Raw genomic sequence first — 14,837 nt, 5'->3', positions numbered from 1 at the left:
GAAGCGGACATATAACCAAAGTTAAACATCTGGCTCGGGCAGAGGGGTCTTTTAACTAGTAGAGGCGAAGGCTAGTGGTCCCTTTCAAGGACAAATTGAAAACAAATCCAAAGCTGGTGAAACACGGCTCAACTGCGCATGGCACACCGCTGCCGGAGCCACTCGTTTCTGATCCCTCTTACATCTAGAATCCCTGAGATTGATAAACATACGCGTAGTATTAAATGAAGGGCCCTTGTAACCATTCCCCATAATTTGTAACACTTTTTCTATATTCTTCATTTTCGATTTTCATCTATTTCAGATATTATGTCACTGGAATTCGATCAAACATTATTATAGACCAATTTGAAATTTCCTTGGCATAAGCCAACACTCAAGGGGTAAGCCCGCCATCGGGGTAAACTCGTGATTCTAAGAAGCTCCGCTAGAGGCAGTGCGAGTTGGCAATAGCCTCCTGCATGGCGTGAGCTCGGGACCCAATATAGCCGTGCTTCTTGGCGTGAAGCAGTTTACCCCGATGGCAGCCTCGCCCCTGCGTGTTATTTTATCTGTGTGTAATTTCCGAATTGGTCTATTAAAGTCCATTCTAACATCTATTCCTTAAGAGTTTCACAACCTTCAATACACGTTGCTCCGCATTCGAAACATTTATTCTCTAAACGCTTCAAATGTATAATTAAACTTAAGTCCAACTCCTAGCCCAGTATACGTGATTTACGAGAAGCTTCCTCTAGGGCGCTGCCATAGCGAGTGACAGCCGGGCGTGCCTTTGTTAGTGGCTGACATGGAGAGTGAGTAAACGTGCCTCTGTAGCCTTGACTGAAGAATTCTCTGAAAAGGGGGAGGTAACCTCGTAAGTCCTGTATAGAGCCCCTCCCTTCAACACATAATGAAACGTTTAAATTATCTTAATGGCTCACTTAAACTATGTTTTGCCAACGCTGCTGACGGAGACGGCAAAAAATACCAATGGGCCTTAGTTGCTAACTCGCTATAAGGAAAATAAGACTCGCCTCTTCTTTCATCCCCCCCCCGTCGCGGGGAAGGGGGGTCGTGGACAATGACGTGCGCCAAAATAACCCTGTTCTCCATTCCTTCTTAGAAAATTAAATGTGTTAATAATAAAACGAAAAGCCACCCAAATAGTATCGATCAAACATTTATTTTCCCAGGCGCCAAATACCATCATGCAAAATTCTGGAAACGTTTTCTTCTCGAAAATCCTCTCACTTTTAACCTATCACAAAACTCGTGTATTATATTTAATTCACTGAATACCATTTATGCAAACTCTAATTGTAATTCAAACATTTCTCAATTTCCAAACCGCCCTGAACATTCATTCCCATGTTAGTCTCTTCCCTTATTGCGTAACACCCGGTTTTCACTGGGCGAATTTTATGCGTTTTTCGCATTATTTTGCGGAAAAGGAAAAACCTTTCCTCTTTTTTTTTTGGCGAATTTCGCGATTTTGCGTTGTGGGTGCTATTTCTATTTTTGCGAATTTTCCCGAGGCGCGTTTTTCTTTTCCGTTGGCACGAACCAATTATTGAGGGTTTGCTGGTCACGTGGTTAAGTCATCGCTTTTAATATTTCTGAATTTCAGGGTGAAATTACATTTAGTAGGGTGTGACCATCTTGTTTATCTCCGCTTTTCCTTTAGTACAGAGTTAAGTTGATTCTGATACAACAAAATAATCGTTAGGCTTATTTTTCATCATTTTGGACGTCGCGTTTTGTTTCATAACTTTTGACTTTCTAAACCGATTTTCAATATGAAAATAGTTTTGGATTCTGTGTGGCAAAACGCGTGCAATGACCCCATTGTCGACCCATTTGGTGCATTATTTCGTCATGTCATTATCGGGGGTCTTTACCATTTCCGGTATTACTATCACCCAAATTATGCAACTGTGCAATATTTCTGCGCAAAATAATTTCGTGAAGCAGATCTATCTAGAAAGTCCTATTTTATTGCTCTAGTGCAAATAGAAATTAAATGGCAGCCAAATGACAATGTCCAGAAACTTTTGTCGGGGACTGAATACAATATTCTTGGCGCGATCTCAAGTTGAACGTGGAACTATTCCAGGCGTATCATCATTCAATGCCTAGTAGAGTTCGGGAGGTTTACGAAAACCAGGGATATTGGTCACATTATGACACCGTAAACTTCGCATTTACGTCATGTAAAAACTTTAATTTGTTTTGTGTAATTTGTTAGAGTATGTTTAGATCTATTATTAGATTTCATTAAAATTTTCTTAAAATCTTGTATTATAAATATCGTAAGAATTACTTCTAACTGGTATTTATTGGTTTTAGTGTAATGGTGTCCACACATGTAAATACTGAAATAATAACTGGCGAAGTCAACTGGTTTTTCATTGCTCAAGTTTTAATAAAGAAAGAATTAAATATGATCGTATAGTTCTTTTAAAGTTCATTGCACAAGTTGTCCTGTGATCTTATTTAAAACCTAATTACTTCCAATAACGGAAATGTCGACATTGAACTACACGCAAACCTCTATCGCGTTTTTCGCAAAAGTAAATAACTATCAAAAGTATACTACAACCGGAAACAATAAAAAATAAACCAACAAATCGAACCCGTGTCCTTAAGTGTTCTCTAAACCATTAATTACTCAAACTTCGAAGACACCACTAATCTAAGACAACAAGTTTAATTTAAACTCGAAATTTTAATTTAATTCACAAGGACACCTACGTAAAGCTCAGTAGCTTGTATGTTTAACATCTATAGTTACAATTTGACTGATAATCTACTCCGAGTCCAAACTCCTTTATCAGAGGTATGAAATTTTGCAGGGACGGTACTCAAATGCAGTAGGCGAGCTCTTAGGTTTCTTCTATTCCTCATCATCTTGAAAAATGGCGGCGTCTACGTGTTTCAACCAAAGCTATAACATTTAAAACACTGGTTCCCAACATCCGTAAGACTGACTTCATGTCTTTTGAAGCTCAATTTTCCACCTTCGTTAAAAATGGCGGCCTGAAATGCAATAATATATCTCGATGGGCAACACCGGTAGTTTTTTTTGCTACTCTGTAAATACTAAAGGTTATTGTTTTGAAAACATTGAAGATGGATTTTATTATTCTAAATATTCAAGATGAAATCTTTTCTAAATATTCATGATATAATTTCAGTAAAACATCATCTGCGAATAAAATACTTAAATAAAATAAAATTTCTAACCGAACAACCTTGGAGAAGCTTCAACCTTTGACAGGGCAAGAAAATGGTATTTAACTCTATACATGGGCGCCCGTTAAATTTCTCATTTCAAGTAAAAAATCCATGGCGTCTTAGAGTATTGTGTAAATCATGGCGTCTTAGATTATTGTGTAAATCTAAGTGTCCCTCTATCCATATAGATTATGAAACGTAAACTTTAAACTACAAAAGAATAATATCAAATTATTTTAGGGGAAATAGTCAAGGTTAATAGTGGAAGCAGACTCAATTTAGTTTTTTGCCAAATTAACGATACTAAAATTGAGATATTAAATTCTCAATGTCACAAACCAAGGCGATTACCGACTATATTATAGCAGGAAAAGTATGGGCTATTGAGTCTGATTGTTTTCCGATGATCATTGAAACTGCTCTACTCTAAGCTAAAAAATATATAGAGCAACCTTCATACGCTGAAACACGACACAATTGCAAACGCTGTGTTTTGTATCGTTTGTAGGGCCTCTCTCTCTTTTTTGCTCTATGTTCCAAAAACAGCCATAATTTTCAAAAAAACAAATTCTTAAGTAAAGTTTAAAGCGATAGTTATCACGTTTAAAATGTGCTGGGAATAAGAAAACTTGCAGAGTAAAGCCGAGAAAGCGGGAATTACGTTAAAATTATCCACGTCGTAAAATATTTTCATGTCATAAGAACTTGCGAATAATTTAACTTGTATACATATATTATTATAATTCAAACCATTCTTATCCACTTTGAAATGAACAATGTCTTCTCAACCATCCTCATGAATTTGCCGTTGAAATGTTATTCCCACAATATTACTTTCAGAGCATTTCTCAACATCCAATTCTCAAGCGTCCAAACATTAATTACCGAACGTCAAATAAGTTCTGTTACCCCTGTATTTTAGTCATGCCACCTATTTTGCTCCATGAACTATCTCTGTAACTTACACCTGTATTTTAGTCATGCCACCTATATTGCTCCATAAACTATCTCTGTTACAACTGTATTTTAGTCATGCTACCTATTTTGCTCCTTAAACTTTCTCAAAGTATATTCTTGAAGCACTGTCCATCATTCAATACCACGGCTCGTCCAACTTTTAATAGCGATTCAACAGATAACGCCGTCTGCCGTAAAATATCCGTCGAAGGAATTATCCCCAATTATCCACCCACTGTATTAGCAACTACGAAATTATAAAAAATCATTAAACATATCCAAATCTCTAAATATTTAGACGTTTACAAACCGCCACCAACAATCCTCCATTTCCGAAGACTGAGTCTAATTCATAAGTTCCCATTTCTCATATGTCAGTGTGGAACTAAAAATTCTTGGGTTGGAACATCTTGTTTTTCTAATCGTAATGTTTTACTACTGAGCTAAGTTGATATAGAACAAATAAATAATCGTTAGGCTTATTTGCTATTGTTTTGAACGTCACGTTTTTTGTCATAACTTTTGATTTTCTGAACCGATTTACAATTTGAAAACAGTTTCGGATTCTACGTGACAAGACGCGTGCAACGATAGAATCATTGATCCATTTGAAGCATTATTTCGTAACGTCATTATCAGGGGGCTTTACTATTTCCGCTATGGCTAACGCCCTATTAGCGCCACAGTGTCATTTGTAATTTTAAAATAATTTTGAGAAGTAAACCTATTTAGAAAGTCCTATTTTGTTATTCTAGCTCAAATAGGAACAAAATGGCAGCCAAATGAAAATGTCCAGAAACTTTTGACAGGGACTGTACCTTGTGTAAAACTACGCGAAAGTAACTCTCCGCCGTGGCATAAGACCAACTCTTCCCGTCGCTCTGTAAGGGGGACGGAAATCTTGAATCGACTATGGGGGTACTCATTTTTCACGTTGGGGTTCAGGCCTCTCGTTCTTCACTTTCTGGTTATCTATGCGCTTTTGGTTCTACGCAAATTTTCATAGCTCATATTAAGAAATCTTTGTCCATAAAAGAAGCAGCCATATTAAAAATAACAACTGGGAAAGACGTCAAACCAGGACAGAAACTGTGCTCGAACTGTTATAAGCATTTTCTCGAACAACAGCTCCTCTCACCATCTCCTGAAGAATGTAACACAACACCTTACACTTTAAGTGAGAAAAGCTCTGCATCTGATCGTTCATTTGAGTTTTCGGGAAGAGTTCTAGATCAAGAGGACTTTCAAGCCCTGAACGAAACTCTTTTGAACTTAAGTACTTCACCAGTTAACCGCCACGGTTTGCCAACAATGCAACGTCCAGCATATGCGAAAAGGAAAGTTGAAGAAGTTGCTGAAGGGCTAAAAACAAAGTTGGTCAAACTTCTTAGTATACCAGAAGAAGAATATGAAGCAACTACTTCAAAAAGAGATGATTTTGAAGATTTACTAGTCCATCTTAAAACCAAAATAGAGAAGTCAACGAGACAGGAGAAATGCAAACTTCTTACACTAATTCCTCTTACATGGTCAGTAAGAAAAATTTGCGAAGAATTTAATGTATCCAGATATTTAGCCAAAAAGTCTCGCTTGCTGAAAAAAGAAAAAGGAATTTTGCTTGAAATAGAGAGGAGGAAAGGCAAGCCCATTTCACAAGACACGTTTGACATGGTTAAAAATTTTTATGAAGATGATGAAATTTCTCGAATTTGCCCATGGAAGAAAGAATTTATATCCGTTCGAATACAAGAACAAAGAGTTCAAAAGCAGAAGAGGCTGATATTATCAAACATTAGGGAAGTCTACCTCCAGTTTAAATCTAGATACCCAGACGCAAAAGTTGGTTTTTCCAAATTTTGTTCTCTAAGACCGAAATGGTGTGTAACCGTCGATTCGAGTGGCTCTCACTCGGTCTGCGTTTGCGAAAAACACCAGAACATCAAATTAATGATGACGGCACTTCCTGGACACCCAGATTATAAATTCTTAATGTCTAAATATGTTTGCGACCTTAATGATCGTCAGTGCATGCTTCATCTGTGCGGAAACTACCCTGGTCGTGTGGGATTTTGTAATTATGTTCAGGCGCTGTTTGATGAAAATGAAATTGACCTTGAAGATAAAATATCTTTCAAGCAATGGATCCATTAAGATTCCCAAACCAAATTGCAAGAAATTTTGATGTCTGCCAGGGAATTTGTTGAGAATTTAGCATCCAGCATGGAAAAAGCTTTAGAGCACCATTACATTGCAAAAGCACAGGCGTCATATTTTCGAAAACTTAAAGAAAATTTACCAGAAACCGAAGCTATAATAGTCCTAGACTTTGCCGAAAACTACTCGTTTTTAGTGCAAGATGCCGTACAAGGCTTCCATTGGGAGAATCGGCAAGCAACTTTACATCCATTTGCGATTTACTATAAGAAAGATGGAAAATTGGAATGCTTGAGCGCTTGCATAGTGAGTGATGAAATGCAGCACACCAATTCAACAGTTCACTGTTTCATCAAAACGATTCACCATTATCTTAAAACGTTTCTTCCTGGATTGAACCATATTAATTACATTAGCGATGGTGCAAGTTCACAGTACAAAAATCGTAAAAATTTTATTAATTTATGTCACCACGAAATTGATTTCGGAATAACGGCAGAATGGAACTTTTTCGCAACCAGCCATGGCAAGAGTGCTTGCGACGGCATAGGAGGTACGGCAAAACGTCTTGTAGCCAGAGCTTCTCTGCAATTGCCCATTACAGAACAAATAGTCATGCCGAATCAATTTTTGAGTGGTCGAAAGAAAACATAAAAGGGATTCAATTTTTTTGGGTTTCCAAAGAAGAAGTTCAACTTCACAAACAGGTATTGGAAGAAAGATTTTCCAAAGCTTCTACTGTGATTGGGACGAGAAGCCATAACAGATTTGTCCCCTTGAATAAACGTGAACTTGAAATGTACCGCGTATCATCGGATAATTACAGCACAAAAATTTTTATTGGGATTAATGACGATAAAAACACTATTGCGTTTTTGGATATATCAGTGGGACAATATGTTGCTGCTATTTACGACCGAGAGTGGTACGTTGCCCTTGTGCTTGCCTCCTTTAAGGATGAAAGCGATTTCAAGCTGAATTTTATGGTGAAGGACTCGCAGACGAATTTGCTCACATGGCCTAAGAAAACTGACAAGTGCTTTGTCCCACTTAATAATATTATATGCGTAATATCAGAGCCACAGGCTTCTAGCAATTCTAGAAGATACTATAAACTAGATGATGATTGCCTTAAGCAAGTTCAAAAAATGTTTCATGCACTTATCTAAACGTAATTTACCATTAGTGTAAATAAATATTTTATATTTTGAAGCAAAATTTGTATTTATTTAAATTAAACATTTAGGCTATAAGGAGCCAAATACTGTAATATATGAATCTACACCGTTAGAAAGGTCTCTTCAAGCTCTATAATTCTGGATATTTTATTAGATTTTTCGAGTTGGACGTTTTTCTCCATAGGCCCAAAAACGAGACCCCCAAAAAATATTTTTTTTGTCAAAAATGCTTTTGTAACTCGTAAACGAAACTAGATACGCTAATTTTGAGTCGTTTAAGCAATTTCCTGGGTTATATTACGTATTATATGCAAATTTGATTGAATTCGCACAGAAAACTAGAAAGTTATTGCAGGTTTTCTAAAAGGTACCAAAATGACTTTTGAGAAACACCATTTCTCTGGGGTGATCCAATTTTGACGTAAAAATTAAACCGCTAAATTTTTTTAAAAACTATTCCGGTTTCTCTTTTCTAATAGCCACAGGATCATTTGTGCCAAATTTCATCAAAATCCGCCGACCCATGGTTAACGACTTGACTCATATCACATGGAATGATCCAGGGGCTGTTTGGACCGTGGGGCAAACGATGATATTCCTTAATTTCAAATTTTCAAGACATTTTAAACATATATGGGTTTAGTATTATCATAAGTATATGAGATATGTTCCATAAGTATGACACTTTCTATTCTTCGTAATTCTAGAGACTTACTGATAGCATAAGTTTATAAGATATGTTCCATAAGTATGTCACTACCTATACTTCGTAATGCTAGTGGCTTAATGAGAGCTAGTTCAAGAACGACGTGAGAATTGACTACACTTGGTTTTGCAGTCCATCCTCCTCTATAGTCTGTACTAAGCCTTTGACAGCGCCTCACCAGGCGTCGCTTTACGAGAATCTATGACGTTTCGCCTACGTCACTTCATGACAAACTCTCATTAACGAGTGACACACTTATGGAACATATCTTATAAACTTATGCTGATAGCTAGTTCAAGAACGACGCGAGAATTGACTACACGCTGTTTTGCATTCATATTCCTATTTAATCAGTACAAAGCCTTTGACAGCGCCTCGACAGGCATCGCTTTACGAGAATCTATGACGTTTCACCTACGGCACTTCATGACAAGCTCTCAATAACCAGTGACAAACTTATGGAACATATCTTATGATATATTCTAAGGGAGCGGCCTGATGACGGCTCTAATGTATAATGAAGGTTTTTGGATTGGTTTTAACTTTTTTCGTATTAAGTTTATTGTTTTGAAATTTTTCTACTGAACTAAAATCCGGGCCCTTAATATGTGGTAAAAATTTCAAGATGATCCATCCAATAGTTTATTTTATAAAGCATAAAGTTGCTAAGGGTGGTTTTCATTTCCATAAAATTAATCACAGATTTTGGCGGAAAAACTAGAGAATCTCCATAGAATTAACATGGGAAATTTTCCGAACTTACCCATTTTGTAACTACCCTTACAAAAATAACTATACGTTTGATAGATTTGAAAACGGTCTTAAATGAAAGCCCCATTTTTATAGTAGGCGCCAATTTTTGTTTCATTAAGAAAAACACAGTTTAAGTATTGTATTTAACAGTTTTAAGTACCTGCTCCGAATTACGTGGTTTACCCTTAAACGGTGGAACTTAAGACTTTTTTGCTTGGGTTAAGTAATAAAGAAAGTCATTCTAGGACTTACGTCGTTTTACTGCGGATATAGTGACTTAAGATAATCAAATTGGTAGGGCAATTAGCTAGCTTAATTGTCATTATAATTTTGCGCGTCCAACTAATTTAGTTGCGAAGTACAGATTAAACTTAATTAAACAAAATAAGCAATTAAAGATAATTACCAATTATAGGTAATTAAATTTTTACACGAGTCTAAACTATAACATCTGTTTGTGTACAAGTCTACGGAATCTGTTTAAGCGCAGACCTACAGAATATTTTTGTGCAAAGGGGTATAAAGTCTCTTTGTGCAAAGGGGTATAAAATCTCTTTGTGCAGAGGCCTATGCAATCTTTTTGTGCACAGGTCAGTGGAATATTTTTGTTTCCAGGTCTATGGAATCTTCTGTGCACAGGTCTATGGAATTTTTTGTTCATGGGTCTATGGTATATTTATGTGCACAAGTTTGAAGAATCTTTATATGCACACAAGTCTGAAGAGTCTTTATGTGCACACAAGTCTGAAGAATCTTTATGTGCACACAAGTCTGAAGAATCTTTATGTGCACACAAGTCTGAAGAATCTTTATGTGCACACAAGTCTGAAGAATCTTTATGTGCCCAAGTGAAAAATCTTTATTTGTACAGGTCTACGACTTCTGTTTGTGCAATTCTATAACACCTGCTTGTGAACAAGTCTATAACACCTGTGTGTGAACAAGTCTATAACACCTGTGTGTGAACAAGTCTATAACACCTGTGTGTGAACAAGTCTATAACACCAGTGTGTGAACAAGTCTATAACACCTGTGTGTGAACAAGTCTATAACACCTGTGTGTGAACAAGTCTATAACACCTGTGTGTGAACAAGTCTATAACACCTGTGTGTGAACAAGTCTATAACACCTGTGTGTGAACAAGTCTATAACACCTGTGTGTGAACAAGTCTATAACACCTGTGTGTGAACAAGTCTATAACACCTGTGTGTGAACACCTGCTTGTGAACAAGTCTATAACACCTGTGTGTGAACAAGTCTATAACACCTGTGTGTGAACAAGTCTATAACACCTGTGTGTGAACAAGTCTATAACACCTGTGTGTGAACAAGTCTATAACACCTGTGTGTGAACAAGTCTATAACACCTGTGTGTGAACAAGTCTATAACACCTGTGTGTGAACAAGTCTATAACACCTGTTTGTGAACAAGTCTATAACACCTGTGTGTGAACAAGTCTATAACACCTGTGTGTGAACAAGTCTATAACACCTGTGTGTGAACAAGTCTTTAACACCTGTGTGTGAACAAGTCTATAACACCTGTGTGTGAACAAGTCTATAACATCTCTTTGTGCACAAGTCTATGACATCTGTTTGTACACACGCGAGTGACTTCTGTCTGAGCAAGGGTCTACGGAATATTTTTGAGCACGGGTCTACGTATTATTTTTGTGCAAATGGGTATGGAATCTTTTTGAGCATAAGGGTTTGAAATCTGTTTGAGCATAGGGGTATTGAAAATGTTTGTGCATAACTCTATGGAATCTGATGTGCACATGTCTATAACATCTCTTTTTGCGCGAGTCTACGACATTTCTTTGTGCACAAGCCTGTTATTTCTATTTGTTCACAAGTGTACGAAATATTTTTATGCACAATTGTACGGAACATTTTTGTTCACAGGTGTTCGGAATATTATAGGTGAAAATGGATTTGGAATATTTTTGTTCACAGGTGTACGGAATATTTTTGTGAAAATGGATACCGAATATTTTTGTGCACAGGTGTACGTGATATTTTTGTGCGCAGGTGAACGTGATATTTTTGTGCAAATGGGTAAGGAAAATTTTTGAGCATAGGGTTATGGAATGTTTTTGTGCAGAAGTCCGTGAAATATTTTTTGTGTCAAGGTATATGACTCGTGTTTGTGCACAAATCTATAGAATGTTTTGTACACCGGTCTAGGACATATGATTCTGCACAAGTCTATGGCATCAGTTTGTGCAAAAGTCTAAGAGAGGTGTTTTTGCACAAATATTTGACATCTATTTTTGCACAAGTCAATGGTATTTGTGTGTGTACAGGTCTACAAAATATGTTTGTGCAGAAAGTCTGAAGAATCTTTATGTGCAAAAGTCTACGGAATCTCTTGTGCAAATGTCGATGACATCTCCTAAGGCCTAAAAAAAGTAAGCAAATTCATTAGTCAACCACTAGCACATCTCGTAAACCTATCGTTCACAACGGGCATATTTCCAGATATTCTTAAAAGAGCTATAATAATACCAGTTTATAAATCAGGATCCAAGCTAGACATGCAAAATTACAGGCCTATATCTCTGCTTAGTAATATCTCGAAAATCTTCGAAAAAGCTATGAAAAACCAACTATCACAAGTTCTAGAAGTAACTAATTATTTATCAAAAAATCAATATGGCTTTCGAAAAAACTTAAGTACTAAAGATGCTATAACAGAAGTTACCGAGCGGCTGTATAGGGCGGTGGACAAAAACCAAAAATGAATTGGAGTATTTTTAGACTTACAAAAGCCCTTTGACACCGTTTCCCATCCAATACTAATAGAAACATTAGAAAGAGCCGGCATTCGAGGCATTACTTTAGAATGGTTCAGGAGCTATTTGTATGGACGTGATGCAGTTGTTAGAATCGATGGGGTACAGAGTGACCCCTTAGTTATAGAGTTTGGTGTACCTCAGGGAACAGTAATTGGACCTATCCTTTTCCTAGTATATATAAACGATTTATGTAACCTTATAATTGATGGAAAAATAGTATCCTTTGCGGATGACACCGTGCTCCTAGTTGAAGGTTTAAACTGGGGAGATGCCTTCTCCAAAGCGCAAGAAGTTCTAAACAAAACAATACTTCAACTAGACAAAGATATTCTAACACTTAACATTAAAAAAACTAAATTTATTTGCTTCACTACTACACCAATAGATTTGGCTGACGCCCTAATAATCCATACAGATATCTCTTGTTCAACACGCCGAGAATGCGATATAAAATGCCAAACACTCGAGAAGGTAAGTACAGTAAAGTACTTAGGCATTAAAATTGACTCTAACTTAAAATGGCAAAGTCAAATAAATTATGTAAAAAATAAAATAAGATTGAGCTTAAGTAAATTCCACGCTATTCGTAACTTTCTGGAACTTTCATGGATTAGAACAATATACTTTGCTATAACACAATCAGTGATATCTTATGGCCTAATTGGTTGGGGGGGAGCTTATTGTAATTTAATGGAACCATTAGAAATCCTCCAAAGGAAAATAATACGTATATGTTTGAAAAAAGACAATTTATATTCTAGACAATTATTATATAACGAATTTAAAGTTTTCTCGGTAAAACAACTATATGTAAAAGATATTTTGTTATACACTTTTAAAAACAGAGTAAATTTATTACCAAGTCATACGTATATTACACGTTTTACCACAGAAGGTAATCTTTCTAGTGATAGAACCTTCAAAACCATTGGTCAAAGACATGCTTTCCATTTGGGTCCCAAATTATATAACTATCTAACGTCGGACGTAAAAAATATTGATACTTATCAAATGTTTAAGAAACAAATTACAATTTGGATAATTAACAAAGGAATATCAAATATTAATGACATATTAAAAACATAAATCGCAATTATTTTGTATATTAACACTATTTTCTATATATAAAGCTCACCAAAGTCATTGTTGTAGAAATACTAGAACGTAACTTGTAAATTCTACTTATTATATTATGTGAATGAGCCCTGCCACGCACAAGCGCTTTCAGCTCCTGTGGCATATAGGGCAGTGAATTATGTAATTGTACATCTTTGTAATTGAATTATGAGCACTAATAAATTAATAATAATAATAATAATAATAATCTCTTTTTGAGCAAGTCTATGAAATCAGTTTTACACAAGTATATCTGTTTGTGCACAAGTCTATAACATCGGATTGTGCAAAACCGTGTGACTTCTGTTTGTGTACAAGTCTGTGGAATCTATTTGTGCACGAGTCTACGTAATAAATTTGTGCGCAAATCTATGGTATCTGTTTATGCGCTAGTCTATGGCATCTGTTTGTGCACGGGTCTACGGAAAATGTTTGTGCAAATGGGTGTGGAATATTTTTGAGCCTATAGGGGTATGGAATGTTTCTGAACAGGTCCAAGGCATGTTTTTGTGCACAGATCTCCGGAATCTGTTTGTACACAGGCCTACGGCATCTGTTTGTGCACAGGTTTACGGCATCTGTTTGTGCACAGGTTTACGGAATATGTTTCTTTACAGGTCAACGGCATCTGTTTGTGCACAGGCCTACGGCATATTTTTTGAGCACAGGTCTAGGGAATCTTTTTGTGCACAGTTTTATGGAATCTCTTTGGGCACAGGTCTATGGAATATTTTTGTGCACAGGTCTATGGAATCGTTTTGTGCAAATGGGTATGGAATCGTTTTGTGCAAATGGGTATGGAATTGTTTTGTGCAAAAGGGTATGGAATCTTTTTGTAAACAGGTCTACGGAATCTTTATGTAAACAGGTCTATGACATCTGTTTGCAAACAAGTCTAAGACTTCTGTTTTTGCACATATCCATGACATCTCTTTTTGCGCAAGTCTATGATGTATTTTTTGCGCAAGTCTATGACACCTGTTTGTGCACAACCCTGTGATTTCCGTTTGTGTACAAGTCTCCGGAATCTGTTTGTGCACATGTCTACGGTATCTGTTTGTGCACAGGTCTACGGAATATTTTTGTGCACAGGTCTAAAGAACATTTTTCTGCAAATGGATACGGGATATTTTTGTGCAAATGGATATGCAGTATTTTTGTGCACTGGTGTACGAGATATTCTTGAGCATATTTTTGAGCATAGGGGTATGGAATGTTTTTGTGCAGAGGTCCATGGAATCTTTTTGTGTACAGGTATATAGCATCTCTTTTTGCACAAGTTTATGACATCTGTTTGTGCGCAAGTCTATGACATCAGTGTGTGCGTAAGTATATGACATCAGTGTGTGCGTAAGTATATGACATAAGTGTGTGAGCAAGTCTATGACATCAGTTTGTGCGCAAGTCTATGACATCAGTTTGTGCGCAAGTCTATGACATCAGTTTGTGCGCAAGTCTATGACATCAGTTTGTGCGCAAGTCTATGACATCAGTTTGTGCGCAAGTCTGTGACATCTGTTTGTGCGCAAGTCTATGACATCAGTTTGTGCGCAAGTCTATGACATCAGTTTGTGCTCAATTCTAAGGGATCTGTTTGTGCACAAGTCTACGGGCTCTGTTTGTACACAATTATATGACATGTGTTTTCACAAGTCTATGGTATCTGTATGTGTACAGCCATGAGTGAATCATATACTAGCTCCATATAAGTTACTCAGTCACACTGGCCTAATGTATCCAGCATTTTCTTCCGAATAGTAGTCGAGAGGAGGGGAGGCGGGTCAAAGTGATAGTAGACGGCGCCCTCTCTTAGGGCTTTGAAATTAATATATCGAGAACTTGAAAGTGACGATAGTTCCAAATGGTATTAACGGTTTTGGAGGTTTGACTTCTTTGCGTCACATTCATTCTTTTGCTTATTGAAAAATAATTTTGGTTTCACAACAGGCTTCGTTAA

The sequence above is a fragment of the Phalangium opilio genome, unplaced genomic scaffold (assembly GCF_054372755.1).
Source record: "Phalangium opilio isolate 3A_F unplaced genomic scaffold, DU_Popi_V2 ptg001170l_1, whole genome shotgun sequence".
Classification (NCBI taxonomy): Eukaryota; Metazoa; Arthropoda; class Arachnida; order Opiliones; family Phalangiidae; genus Phalangium; species Phalangium opilio.
The sequence above is the reverse complement of the archived record's forward strand: the minus strand, read 5'-3'. Positions refer to the sequence as shown.